At 34.7% G+C, this 15,653-nt stretch overlaps 1 protein-coding gene across 1 annotated transcript in view; it reads right to left on the minus strand.

Annotated features, from left to right (window-relative positions):
- Positions 1 to 1,438: 1,438 nt before the first annotated feature.
- Positions 1,439 to 15,653, minus strand: part of SCN1B (sodium voltage-gated channel beta subunit 1) — an 863,611-nt gene continuing 849,396 nt past the window's right edge. Inside the window, exon 6 of the mRNA XM_044080512.1 lies at positions 1,439 to 3,265. The gene's annotated coding sequence lies outside the window, so the exon portion shown is untranslated. The remainder of the gene's footprint in view (positions 3,266 to 15,653) is intronic.

Below are 15,653 nucleotides of genomic sequence, written 5' to 3' on the forward strand. Positions count from 1 at the left end.
AAAACTACATAAATATGAGATTATAAATGTTGACAGAAGTGCTAGAGGCATAAAGCTTCCTGGTGCTAAATACTGATAATAATGCCAAAGTGACATCAGTACTTATTCTTGTCTGGGCAACCCTGACTGGCATGCTTAGAAAGCATTATTAGACTTATTATTTACAGGACTATAACATGTTTTAGGTGTGCAGTAAGAACTATCAGTGTCTTATGCAATTTTCCTTAGTTAAGAAATCAGTTACTTGTTCATGTTAGAGTGAAGTAGGTAATTGTTGTGTTCAGTTTTATAGTTTCTCTCTTCTCCAATGTTGTGCAACTGTGAAGATAGTATATACAAATTCAGTTGTGGTGGACATTCCACCCACGTGGATGATACACTATATTGCACACTTATGAATGTGGATTTAGAACACTGGATTATCATTAGCAGGAGAACAAAACTAGAATATGAAGCAGGCGTGTAACATCACTTGCCTGTGCAGCAGCTGTGAACCACATTTTGATGAGGAAAGGAAGTATCACCAGCTGCACCCTGAGAAACAATACTTACCTTAAAAACAGGCCAACTTTTAAAGGGATTACCTGTAATCTAAAAGTATAAGGAAAACAAACTAAAGTCTGCTGAGCTCACTGCTAAAGTGTTTAAGCTCAAAAGGATATCTACTAATTAAAAAAGGGCTATATGAACCTTATTTTCTGAGTATCTACACTTACAGACACTTGGCTTGGATAACAACGAATCTCTTTTTTGCTAATTTCATAATGCATGCATCATTTTCTTTTGCAATATGTTACCATGCTGTTGTAATTATTCCTTGATGAAGACAATGACTAAAGCAACAACATTGCTGGGCAGAAAAAAAAAAAACAGAGTTCCAGTACCATTATATGTGTCTAAGACATGTCTGTCTATCATGTGCTTACCTAGACATATCTACAAATATACATCATTTATACATACATGTTCCTATATTGTGTGTGTGTGTGTGTGTGTGTGTGTGTGTGTGTGTGTGTGTGTTTATAAAATGTTTGAAGTTATTTATATGCACACCTGCACCCGAACTTCTCTCTACACACACGCGCACACACACACACACACACACACACATATATGAGTGTGTGTGTGTGTGTGTGTGTGTGCATATGCATGTATCTGTAAATGTGCATGTAACTATATATGTGAACATACATATATATATATATATATATATATATATATATATATATATATATATATATATATATGGAATGCATTATTACTAATCAGACACATTTTAATGAATTTCTTTCAGTAATTTAACAGAACTCCATAAATATATTTGGTAAATAATGACTGCTGCTTCTAAGCTTTCTGTCATCTCTAATTAAAACAGCTGCAGATTATTCTGAAACATACTAGCTTTATCTGTTCATGGATTAAGCAGATGACAGCACTGTATATACCAACATGTTTATTTTGTCTTTTTATGACATACGTGATGGAAGAATGATACAGGTAAAAAATGTATGAATCCAAAACTTAATTCTTAAAGCAAAGACAAAAAAAAAGGGGGGGGGGTGAAACTGATATGTTTGTTAGATAATGTATAAACTTTCCATAAATAGTGCTGCTGCTATTACTCTGATATTTTTGCAAGGAAAAAATATATAAACATTCCACAAATAGTGCTGCAGTGTTTTTAATTTTAGGACTAATTTTACCAATGTTTATCAAGCATCTAATAGTGCAGTGACAAAAAATGATATGCTTGTTTTCAACAAAGTACTAAGAGTTGCATCTGGCACAGAAGATGTTTCACTGAGAAGAACCAGGGAACCTTCTTTTAAAACCTTCTTATTAAACCCACATATACTGACATGAAGATAAACTGACAGAAAATTACAGTCTGTGCATTTACTTACGAATACTAATATGTGTGTGTGTGTGTGTGTGTGTGTGTGTGTGTGTGTGTGTGTGTGTGTGTGTGTGTGTGTGTGTTGGGGGGGCAGCTAAGTCCCAAAATCAGGGACAACTTCTAAATATTGTCTTATGAACCTAGAGAGGTAATAGAATAACATGTTGTGCATTAACATGCATTTTCTGGAAGATATGAAATCTGAAAATCAAAAGTATATCATTATTTACTCACTTAAATCTTTAATTATTTTCCAGAAAACCACAAATTTTTTGAAGAACAGGCCAATAATGTATGTGTGTGTTTGCGTATGTGTATGCATGTATGCTATTAATGGGTAGAAAAAACTTGGATTAAAAAAAAACTCTTGGTGTATCACATGAGTTTATTCTGAGTTCTCTTTGATTTTTTTGAGGTGGGGTGGGGATGAGGTATTGTGGACTACTAGCACCATTCATTGACTGTCCAAAGGTCCCAACAGCTAGTGTAAAAATGCTGGCATGCTGGTCTGTCCCTAACGCATACAGATAAAACTGCACAGTGCCATATTGGTTCCTAAACTGAAATCACCATCACGGAATAATGATGATGCTTGGTCGGCTTCTCAGAAAGCAATCACTGATTTTTGAAGAGGAACTCCTTCCTGTGTCTATGCCTGCACTCCCCAATCCTACTTCTTAAGGATGTCTTCAGTGAGCTGCCTTGATTTATTATAACTTTCTTAAATGGGAAATCCACTACTGTAAAGTTTTCATGTGCAATTTTGGTTAACTACCTCAGAGTTGCACAGTATGCAAGTGGATGCTGAGGGAATTGTACCCAGATCTACTGTGTATAGCTCAGTCATTCCTCTTCACCTTAACCCACCATATATGCCATACAGCAAGCCAACATAACCGTTACAGTACAGAAAAGTAAGTTAAGCACTTCAAATGCCATTTGAAAAACTGAGAGTTAAATAATAAAATTGAAAAAAAGTCCTAAGGATAAGAAGAAAATTATTGGTGATATTTTTTGCAAGCAATTGTTTTGCTATTTTTTGAGCAAACAACCTATAATTAAAAGAAAATCTCTGCAGTGGAGATGTAGTCTGCCATAAGGCTGTGAGCTGTATTCCTCTCCACCATGCAATGGAGTCAGTCACTTGAAGCCTACATAAGGAAGACATACAGCACATTGTTAGTTCTTTTTTTAGTTTTCTTAAAAACATGCTTTGTTGAAGAAAAGTCCAAAAAAACATTCTCTGAAGGTGACAATCTTTGTGCATATGAGGTTGAAAAATGACTTTACAGCAGCCATGGTTACATCATCCCAGGGTTTCTTCCTAATGATAAGCCTCTGTTCATTCCTTTTTTCCCTTTTTGTAACCTGGAAAAAAAAAACAAGTTCATTGAATAACAATTTTAGTGCATTTTTTTGTCCTAGCAATGTATAACACTGAGGAAACCAAACTCTAAACTTCACTAAAATCATTCATGTGCTTCTATCTAGTGCAACATTTATCACAGACATCTATCCATCCATCCATCTTTCCATCCATTCATCCATCCATTCATACATTCTTCCATCCATCCATCCATTCATCCATCCATCCATCCATCCATCCATCCATCCATTCATCATCCTTCCTTCCATCCATCACCACTTTTTTCCATTTTAGAAATGCATTAAACTGCCATTATTATCACTCAAAATCTGTGTTACATTTGCTTTCTGCTTGGTGCAGTGTATTTTACAGGTATCTATGGGTTGAGTTTTTTTCCTTAAGAGATACATAATTTACCAATCATGATAACATAGTTAAGTTTTACTTGTTAAGAGCATGAGTTAATTAATTTGATACAGATTACAATTTTCCAGTCTGCAAGAATAGTTGCATACAGTCTGCATCTACAAATTACTTTTCATGAAACATGAACTAGTGAACTTGTTCATTCAAATGGATCACCACCAAAATGTTTTTCTTTTTGGGACCAAGGCCACCACATTTCATGCAAGTGCCTATTAATTATTATAATTGGCTCTGAAGTGGCACAGCCTTGGGGCAAATTATATTATAAACCAAAAAAGTAGGTAAGAGCCAGATAGCCAGTCCCAGAAGAAATTTATTCCACAAGTCCATGAACAAACACAAAATTCACAGCAAGACAAATAACATTAACGTACTGTAGAATATCCTAACGTTTTCGTCGTATCACTTCATCAGATGAATGCTATCATCAAAAATTACTATTAAAATAGAAATTTGAAATGCTGACATCCAATGAAAACACAAAAGTAATTAAAACAATTAAAACCCAAATTGAATCATGATGTATTTAAAATGCTGTGTTGAATACTGAAAATATACCATGTATATACACATATTTAAAAGAGCTGAGAATGTTGTTCCAAACAACTAATTATTCACTTTCAGGACCTGATTTTATAAATGAATAAACTCAATAAATAGTAAAATTTTATGTTATGTATAAATAGAATATATACAATAAAACAACACCATCTACTGGTGAAAATAAAAAACGTTCTTAAACTATAAAAATACTTTTCCAATGTTTACCTAAGTTGTGATATGGACTAAATAAAGTAAAAATGGGAGCCTTAACTGTTTAGTGCTAAAACCTTAAAATATTGTGAACAAGTGTAGTGTTAAAATTTAGAAAATTTTGTTAAATAATATTTATAAAATCCATAAGTAATATAAATAATTATTTAAAAGGTGTCTTAAAATGTTTTAAAAAATGTGGATGATGTATATATATATATATATATATATATATATATATATATATATATATATATATATATTTTGTTTCATATGTTTTGTACATTTTATAATTTAGTAGCCCTTAATTTCAAAATGGGCTTTACAGAGACCATATCATTGAGACCTGGGGAATGACTGGCATCTAAAACCAATTGCCAGCACAATTCCCTGTATTCTAAATGGGTCTCCCAAGGGCCACCCCTGGGGTCTGTAGGGACTACCTCAATGACAAAGAACTTAAAATTAACTTTCTCACAACTTAAAGTGTGTTTAAATAAAGCATTGTTTTCATTCATTTTCCTCATATCATAGCCGTGTTCATAAATTCTTTGTTTTAACCGTCTCTCAGTTTTGCCTACATAAAATGAATCACATGAGGCACATAAGGCTAAATATACCACCCCTGAGGTGTTGCAATTTGCAAACCCGTTTGTGTTGATGTACATATTTCTACTTTTTATATAAAGAGTCTCAAGGTTCAATATATTACAACAGTAACCACAACTACCACATTTATATGTCCCTTTCTTGTTGTTGTCATATATATTTTTCAAGTTGCGTCCTTTTTTGTATATATACTGCGAAGGTTTCTCAAAAATAACGTCCAAATCTGAGATTTTTGCAAATCTAGACCATTCAGTACTTATTACTTTTTTAATTATATTGGTTTCACCAGTATAGGTCATAGTAAAAGCAGATGTAAATTTCTGCTCTGTGTACACATGTCCTGAATTTACAGTTTCCATGTTAATAATAGGCAATCTTATACCCAAAATGGGGGCAAATCTATTGCTCCTGCCTTCCTTTACTTGTACGTAAATTTTGACCTTAAGTTGTTTATTCGACAAAAAAACCTAGAGATATTTTTTTCAGCCCAAGAGAAAAGACATGTAAAAAACCCTTTGACCAGAAAGAGCACTTTTAATCCACCTTTACACCCTCAGTTAAAAAACTTTGAAATTTTAGTGGAAAAAGAACTGAGGGAGCATTTAAAATATAGTAGAGTAAACCCTTATCTTACAACAGAAGAAAGGGAAATTTTACAATGTTGTAGAGCTAATAAGAATATTAGAATAATGAAACCGGATAAAGGTGGCGGTGCTGTTTTCATGGATTATATTACATATGAGGGTAAAATGTTGGATATGTTGAATGATGAAGAAACCTACGTTAGGGTTTCATTAAATGAAATACATATAGCTTACAAGAAAATACAGGTGTCTTTAGATTATTTACTTTTTGAAGGATTAATTGATTTAAGTACATACAATTTTTTGACTGTTGAAAAACCAAAAGTCCCTTCAATCTTTGGTATTCCAAAGGTGCACAAAGATCCAGGTGATCCTCCACTGAGACCAATAGTTTCGGCTAAAGGTTCAGTGACTGCACCTTTGGCCAAATATATAGACCCTAAACTAAAACCAGTTATTTTGGAAAACAAGACTATTTTAAAAGACTCTTGGGATCTCCTAAGATGTATTGATAATACATTGATTAACACCAAAAGTTTCATTACTCTTGATGTGACAGATTTATTCACTTGTATTCTTCACAACATAGGTTTGGTTTGGTTTGAAAGATTTCTAGCAGACATTCATACTATTTCTTTCAAAACATTTCGAACATGTCTTGTTTTAATGGACCTTGTGTTAAAGAATAATTTTATATTTTTTCAAGGTGAATACTTCAAACAGTTAAAGGGTGTGGCAATGGGGGCACATTGTGCGCCCACTTACGCCAATATTGCCATGTTATACTGGGAGAAAAAATATGTTTTCTCCTCAGAATATTACAATTGTTGGAATCTATATGGGCGCTTTTTGGATGATATTTGTTTATTCTGGAATGACTCAGGAACTAAATTTGTAGAGTTCCTTGAATATATTACTGGAACCACTGATTTTTTAAGGTTCACACATCAAATAAACGACAATAAATTGGTATACTTAGACATTAATTTAGTTAGTACAACAGATGGATTTAAGTCCAGAATACATAGAAAATCAACTTTTTCTAACTCTTATTTACACTTTAATAGCGCTCACCCACCACACCAAAAGAGAGGGGTCTTTGAAGGTCAGCTAGTTAGAGCAAGTAGAATGACCTCTTTGGATAAGGAATTTGAAGATGAAAGTGAAATCATTATAGATATGTTTAAAATTACAGGTTATCCAAAAGAAATGTTAACAGAAATTTACGCACAAGTAAAGGAAGGCAGGAGCAATAGATTTGCCCCCATTTTGGGTATAAGATTGCCTATTATTAACATGGAAACTGTAAATTCAGGACATGTGAACACAGAGCTGAAATTTTCGTCTGCTTTTACTATGACCTATACTGGTGAAACCAATATAATTAAAAAAGTAATAAGTACTGAATGGTCTAGATTTGCAAAAATCTCAGATTTGGACGTTATTTTTGAGGAACCTTTGCAGTATATATACAAAAAAGGATGCAACTTGAAAAATATTTTAGAAGGTGGCACACACAAGTATTCACACAATATATATGACTACAACAAGAAAGGGACATATAAATGTGGTAGTTGTGGTTACTGTTTGAATATATTGAACCTTGAGACTCTTTATATAAAAAGTAGAAATATGTACATCAACACAAACGGGTTTGCAAATTTCAACACCTCAGGGGTGGTATATTTAGCTTTATGTGCCTCATGTGATTCATTTTATGTAGGCAAAACTGAGCGATGGTTAAAACAAAGAATTTATGAACACGGCTATGATATGAGGAAAATGAATGACAACAATGCTTTATTTAAACACACTTTAAGCTGTGAGAAAGTTAATTTTAAGTTCTTTGTCATTGAGGTAGTCCCTACAGACCCTAGGGTTGGCCCTTGGGAGACCCATTTAGAATACAGGGAATTGTACTGGCAATTGGTTTTAGATGCCAGTCATTCCCCAGGTCTCGATATGGTCTCTGTAAAGCCCGTTTTGAAATTAAGGGCTGCTAAATTATAAAATGTACAAAACATATGAAACAACATGTATATATATATATATATATATATATATATATATATATATATATATATATATATATATATATATATATACATCATCCACATTTTTTAAAACATTTTAAGACACCTTTTAAATAATTATTTATATTACTTATGGATTTTATAAATATTATTTAACAAAATTTTCTAAATTTTAATACTACACTTGTTCACAATATTTTAAGGTTTTAGCACTAAACAGTTAAGGCTCCCATTTTTACTTTATATAGTCCATATCACAACTTAGGTAAACATTGGAAAAATATTTTTATAGTTTAAGAACGTTTTTTTATTTTCACCAGTAGATGGTGTTGTTTTATTGTATATATTCTATTTATACATAACATAAAATTTTACTATTTATTGAGTTTATTCATTTATAAAATCAGGTCCTGAAAGTGAATAATTAGTTGTTTGGAACAACATTCTCAGTTCTTTTAAATATGTGTATATACATGGTATATTTTCAGTATTCAACACAGCATTTTAAATACATCATGATTCAATTTGGGTTTTAATTGTTTTAATTACGTTTGTGTTTTCATTGGATGTCAGCATTTCAAATTTCTATTTTAATAGTTATTTTTGATGATAGCGTTCATCTGATGAAGTGATACGATGAAAACGTTAGGATATTCTACACTACGTTAATGTTATTTGGCTTGCTGTGAATTTTGTGTTTGTTCGTGGACTTGTGGAATAATTTATTTATTTTTATTTATTTTATTTTACATTTGTTGACCGGGCTAGTCCAGCTGGATAATTTCCATTTTCAGTGGAGGCCCGGGGAGAAAAGCTCCACAGATTTAAAACAAAGGTTATACAAAATTGAAGATTTACTATGAGTTCCTTTAACAGATATTAAGTTACCATGGATAGTTATTAGTCAAGATCAAGAAAAATAGAACACTTATAATACTATCTACGTATTGCAACAGACATTAATTATATCTAGAACTACACTCCATTCAGATCATTGCATACATATTAGTGTATATACAATATTTTTTTTTTTTTTTTTTTGTTTTATTAAGAGAACAGTAGAAACTGTAAAGTCATTAGGATGTTTGAGAACACAGAGAAGGATTGCAGTTGAGAGGTAAGGAAGTATAATAGTAGAAGGTATTAGGTTTCTCAGTCAGGATTGGTACAAGAGCAGAGCCAGAAGTTTTTAAGATGTGCAAGGAGTTGTTTTTTAAAAAGATCAAAGGAGCCTATAGAGGTAATGTGTGAGGGGAGGTTATTCCATATTTTGCCTACTGCGTTGGGAAAAAGGCAGTTACCTGCAGAATTGGTGATTCGAGTTGTGTTGACTTGAAGCTTTTCAGCAGAACGTAGTTGTTTCAGGTTATTATAAGGGCTCAGAAGATTAGTGAGAGCAGGTGTTTTAGATGGTTGATATAATATGTTATGTGTTATTAGGAGTTGTTGATATGTAATCTTGTTGGGAAGTTCCAACCAGTGTAAGTGTTTTAAGTTTAGACAGTGGTGTGTTCTATACTGGGATGCTGTGGCAAAGCGAGCTATATTGTGGTAGGATGTCGTAAGTTTCTTCAGGTTGCTTTTGGAGAGGTTAGTGTAAATAGAGGAGGCATACAATATGGTCGAGATGAGATGTGTTTGTGCTAAGGTGGTCCGTGCTTCTGGTGTAAGGTAGGGTTTGATTCTGTATAGTGAGCCAATTTTTTTATTAACTGCTTTTATGGTGTTGTTGATATGGTAATCATAGCTAAAATTATTGTCAATAGTAACACCAAGTAGTTTAGTTGATAAGTCTGGGGAGATGAGGGAGTTATCACCTGCGGTAATAGAGAAGTTCAGTTGTGTAGATTTGTGTGTAGGTGAGAAAAGTAGTAGTTTTGTTTTCTTGGGATTGAGGAGAAGACATCTTTTTGAGAACCAGTGTTCGACGATAGAAAAGGTAGCTTGTGTGAGTGAGTGGAGTTCAGATTGAGTGGAGGCTGTGCAAATAATGGTGGAATCATCTGCATATTGTATACATGTAGTGTTTGGGATAGATGCTTGGAGGTCATTAATAAAGATAGAGAATAAGAGTGGGCCTAGTATGGATCCTTGTGGGACTCCTAAAGAGATAGGTAGTAGGGAAGATAGACAATTTTTCCAGAGTACTGCTTGTTGTCGGTTTTCGAGATAAGAAGAGAACCAAGTTAAGGAGGAGGTATCCAAAGCAAGGGATTTTAATATGTGAAGTAGAAGTGTGTGGTTGACCATGTCGAAGGCTTTTGACAGGTCTAGGAAAAGAGAAGAGGTAAGTTTGTTGTTGTTACGATTACAGTTGATGGTGTTGGAAAAGGAAAGTAGTGCAGTGGTAGTACTATGTGAAGGTCTAAATCCATGTTGAGTATTTGCAAGTAGGTTGTTTTGAAGGAGATGGTTAAGAAGTTGTTTGTGTATGCATTTTTCCATGATTTTAGCTAGTGGAGATAGTAGTGCTATAGGACGAAAGTTTGAAAGGTCTGTGGATTTGCCTCCTTTGTGTACGGGTATGATATGAGATATTTTCCAGATTGTGGGAAAAATACTTTCTTTTATGGATCTGTTTATGAGGATGGAAACAGGGTAGGCGATAGCTTTGGCTGCTATTTGAAGAAATTCAGCTGGAAGGTTATCAGCTGAGGGTGTAGTAGGTTTAAGTTTTTGTAAAAGAGATTGTATGTAGGAGGTAGGTATGGGTTGAAGTTGCAGGGGTGGAAGGCAGTTGTTACTGTTATTTAAGGGCAGTTGGGAGGAATCAGGGGTTAAGTGGTTAGCTAGATTTTGTATGGAAGTAGTAAAGAAGGTGTTGAAGTTATTGGCTATTAAAGAGGGGTTGTCAGGTTCTAAGTTTTGTGGGTTCGGTGTAACTACTTTGCCTGGGGTAAGAAGATTATTGATAGTAGACCAAAACTTTTTTGGTTCTTTTTTGGTTGATTGTTGTAGTTCAAGGTAGTATTTTTTTTTATCTGCAAGTATAGCTTTTTTGGTATTATTTCTGAGTTCTTTGAAGATTCGGTGATCGTTTGGATTTCTGGAGGACCGCCATTTTTTCCACGATTTATTTCTAAGTATAATTTTTTGTTTGGTATTAGAAGTTAGCCAGGGTGCTATTTTGGTCCTTATTCTAATGATACGTTTTGGGGCATGATGATTCAGGATGGCCAGGAATGCTGAGTTGAAGTGTTCAACAGCATTGTTGAGTGAGAGATATTTGAGAGGGGTCCAGTTGTATTGTGTCAGTTCTGTTAGGAATCCTTCAGGATTAAAGTTTTTTTTTTGAATATATTGTTTTATGTGAGGTAGGTAAGTTTAGCTTAGTTTTGGCCCTAATGACATAAGTAAGAGAGTGATCGCTAAGATCATCTGGAAGGATGCCAGTTTGGTAGTTTTGTAGGGGAGAGTTTATAAGGATCCAATCTAAGGTGGTTTCTTTTTTGCTTTTATTATTTATTCTAGTTGGACTGTCAATTAGTTGTTTAAACCCAAAAAGATTTATGTGGGAGGTGGGGTTAGCATTGCTACAAGAATTCCAGTCGATGTTAAAGTCCCCAAGAAATAGTGTTTCTTGAGGGAGGTTTATAGAGAGGTGTTCAAGAAGTTGTTCTAAGATGGGGATATTATTTCCAGGGGGGAGGTATGCACAGATGATGTTTATAGATTTAGTGTTGTTAATTTCTTCTGGGACTGGATATCTGGCTCGTACCTACTTTTTTGGTTTATGAGTGTACTTTTGGGTACTTGTGACCAATTTGCTTGTTTCGTGCAAATTATATTATCTCTGATACAATTTATCCCCTCCACCATTTTTTCTCTATCACTGGATCAGATCAAAGATTTTTGTTTCTGTATCTCCCATTTCCCCCCAAAGATTCTCTCCCTCCTTTCTGGAGTCTGCTGTATCTTTATCCCACCTAATGCTTTATTCTACTTGTTTAATATCCCATCTTTTAGTTATCATTCTATTACTGTCTTATTTGCTGTGCCTTTATCATTGTGAGTAATACGGCACATTGTTTTTATCTTTTCTATCTATCTGACCTCCTCCTTGGTATGTTTGGCTAATGTTTATTACTAAAGACGATGAGTGTTATCAGTTTCCTCACTTCCTTAGCAGCATTGCCCTTTGCTTATCCTGTCTCATTTTTGCTTAAGAATATACAATGTATCTACAATTTTTGCTGTTATATTGATTATCGATGAGAACTCAATTATTTATTTTTTTTTGCTCATGTGTTAATTGAGTAAAACCACTAAGCTCAGGCCTCTTTCCTGGGGTAACCCTAGAGCACTGTGGTTAAATGACTCACTTTAAGTCACAGAGTAAGAAAACTAAGGCTTTGTAGAGAAACCATGGACTACTGGATAAAATTTGTTAGCAGCTCATAGCAGGCATCTTTTAGTCCTAACCCCCTGACACCAAATTGGATGATTCAAACTCATTGAAGCATATAACTGTTCAAACTGTGGTAGACATCCATGCCAAATGTATTTTTCAAGCCCCAAATTAATCCTCTGTGAGCATGGCACTATTCCCATATCCCTTTACGTATACATACTAACACAGTGGTCACACAGCAGTCGGGAGTAAGGATGAAGAAAAACATATTGCATAAGACTGTAATCTTGCAATACAGCCTCTATATGCAGAAACATGCTGCGACTTGACATTTTGAGAAGCTGAAACTGGTGAGATGGAGTATATATAGTTACCATTTTCTGAAAAGTATCTCTCCTGTTAAACTGAATAAACATACCTGTTCTGTTCCTGGTAGTTTTTACTCCAGATGAATCTAATATTTTGCTTGCTTGTTGAACAGTATCATGCATGCATTTTTCCCATTTTTTGCCTAAACACCTGCATTTTCTGTAATTGACTTTGCTTTTGTTTCTCTCCATTGCCAGTTTGCAAAACAATTTTACTCTGAGCATCAATTATTTACTTGCACTGTCCCGTAATTGCCACTCATAACTCAATGTGGATGAAAATTTATGAATTAAAGGATTTTTTATGTTGGGTTTGGCAATTTCAGTTTCAGCAATCATGGGCATTTTACATTATTGAGTTAGTGTTATCTAGTGTCTTAATCAGCTTTGTGGTCCTATTTCTTGAAATGCACCTTGTTTTCACTTGTCAGTTCTTTCCATTTGTCACTGCGGAACTTTTTTTTCTCTGGCTGTCAGGAAAAATGGGCCTGGCCTACATAGCCAACTCAGAGAACAAAATATAAGTACATAGATATAATTGATATTATACATTCTGTAAATGCGCAGGAAAGTAGCTAACAGTTCCTTTAGCTTATAAAATAATCAAATTATAATAGCTCATAAAAGTGCTTTTAGCTTGTGATTCTCACCTTTTCCAGCAATTTAATGTGTGCAATTCAGCTCTTCCCCTGGACTCGTTCCCTTTTTATCTATGGCAATCTCTTTAACTCATTTATTATTTATCACTTTGAAGAAGGTTGTACTATTACTACTGACTTTTTGGTTATTTTTGGCTCCTGTATAGCAGTTTTGTTATACTCAAAATTGTTAGACATATTCTGAGGTCATGTTTAGCAATTGTTCTTGGGGAAAAATATTTGTAACATATCCCCAGATTATAGAGACAGCTTTAAAGGCAATAGAATAGTTGCATCCTGAATTTTACTAAAAAAACATGTTTTAATGTTATCTTATGCCTCAGCATTTAAAAAAAGGAAAAATCCCAGTTATATACAGAAATAAAATAGTGTTTTTAGATAAGAAGTCACAACTCAGTACGTGTGTTTTTTTGATAGCTGTTATATTTGCTACTCTGAAGGAAAGTGGTAGCTGCTAGTGCAGTTGGACTGCAAAGTTTCAACCCACCCAGTATTTGACAATATTTTTACTGAGTTACTGTATTTGTTTTTGCATTTACCATGTTGTGTTTATTTATTCAGTTATTTAATTATGACTGCCTTTGTGCAGCTTGTGAGAGCTGTTGACTCCTGTAAAATAAGCATTTTACCCAAACATTGATATGTAGATAAACTGTGAGGCTGGGGGGGGTCGTCGGGTAGCACTACCACTTTCATTAGCTGAGCTGTCATTTAAAACACGCAATAAATACAACAGTCCCTCCCCCCAATGACATTTAGTGTGATATAGGCTGTGTCTTCTGTTACACCTCTCTGCTGTAAGTTCTTGTTTCAAAATGCCTTGTTATAGGAACTGCTTGGGCTGCAAAGGTAGCAACCAGAAGCACTATGAATATTCACTGGAACCAGAAGCACTATGAACATTCACTGGAACCAGAAGCACCATGAACATTCACTGGAACCAGAAGCACTATGAACATTCACTGGAACCAGAAGCACTATGAACATTCACTGGAACCAGAAGCACTATGAACATTCACTGGAACCAGAAGCACTATGAACATTCACTGGAACCAGAAGCACTATGAACATTCACTGGAACCAGAAGCACTATGAACATTCACTGGAACCAGAAGCACCATGAACATTCACTGGTGGCTGTCAGCGTCCTCTAGTCCCCACCTTCTGTGTGATCTCTTTTGGTTTGCTCACTCACTGAGCTGAGACCACCTCATTACAGAGTCATAGCTGCATCTGGCATGTCTTTTAATGCCTTAATACTATAACAAGAGTATGTGGTAGTCAAAAACAGGATGTTAAATGGCTGAAGTTGAGCTGTTTATTTATATACTTTTTGGTAGCGTAGCTATAGTACTACAATACTACAAAATTGCCAGGTATTCAGCAAACTCACCCTTTAGGTCTCACCACTGTTCTGCACTCAAACAACTCAACTGGCTAGAACACCCCTGACTCTTACTCTTTAACCAGCTAACTATGGCCAAGAAAATCTTCTATCAACCTGAGAAAACACCTGCCCTGCAAAACCTACTGCAGCCATACTCCAATGCCAGAGCTCTACGCTCTAAAAATAAACCCCTTATAAAAATAACTCAAGCCAACAATCTTGCTAGAGAAGCCCTCTACTCATACTACATAGCCAAAATATGTAATGCACTACTTTCTAGCACAACATCTACTACAGCCTTAACTCACTTTAAAAAAAAATTAAAAAACTCACTTATCGAACAAGTGGCTATGCTCATGCACTGCTCCCGATTAAACTGTCTATCTCAGCTAATGTGATTACTTCTTCTAAGATGACTTTAATGCCCTATATCCACACAGGTTTTTTAAGCTTTGATGATTAGGTGGTACATTGTGCTCAGAAACCCCCCTGTATGTGTACTTCTAGCTAATTCTCTATAGAAGCTATATAATGTTTGTATGGAATCTGTTTTACTATACTGTTGTAATGTATATGCAACTCACTGTGATATATAATGATCTCAAAAGTTTGTCAACTTGTATGTATTATGGACTCAAAAGTTTGATCAACTTGTATGTATTATGTGGAGCTTTTCTCCCTGGGTCTCCACTGAAAAAGGTCATGTGTCCAGCCAGACTTTCCTGGTAATCAAATGTAAAATAAAATAAATAATAAATAAATAAATAAATAAACAAACATATCTCTTGTTCACAAAACTCACATCAATGGTAACAGCATCCCTCTGTGGAGTGGTTGAGCTCCTTTACTTCACTACACATCTGCAAAGCTACATCTATCTCCATCAATCCCCCCACCCCTACATAACTTTACAATAGCCATCATACACCAAGATGTAGACTACATGTTAAATTATAGGACTATTCATATGTTCTCTGACTCACTAAACATTGCCCCCACTCGTCTCATATGTGCTATTAAATGGTACACATTTACAGCTCTCATATTCTACTCTGTCATCCCAGAACACAGTGCTAAGCAACATTATAGAACTGTCAAAAGAGAATGCCCCAACATGTCTGTCGCATTGCCGGCAAATTCATCCCCACCATGGAGTTCCCTATGGTGCAAGCAAACTTGCTACCACATAAACAGGTCTCACCTCTGCACAATGATATTGA

Source organism: Protopterus annectens, chromosome 8.part0 (genome assembly GCF_019279795.1).
Source record: "Protopterus annectens isolate FY-2018-M chromosome 8.part0, PAN1.0, whole genome shotgun sequence".
Taxonomy (NCBI): Eukaryota; Metazoa; Chordata; order Ceratodontiformes; family Protopteridae; genus Protopterus; species Protopterus annectens.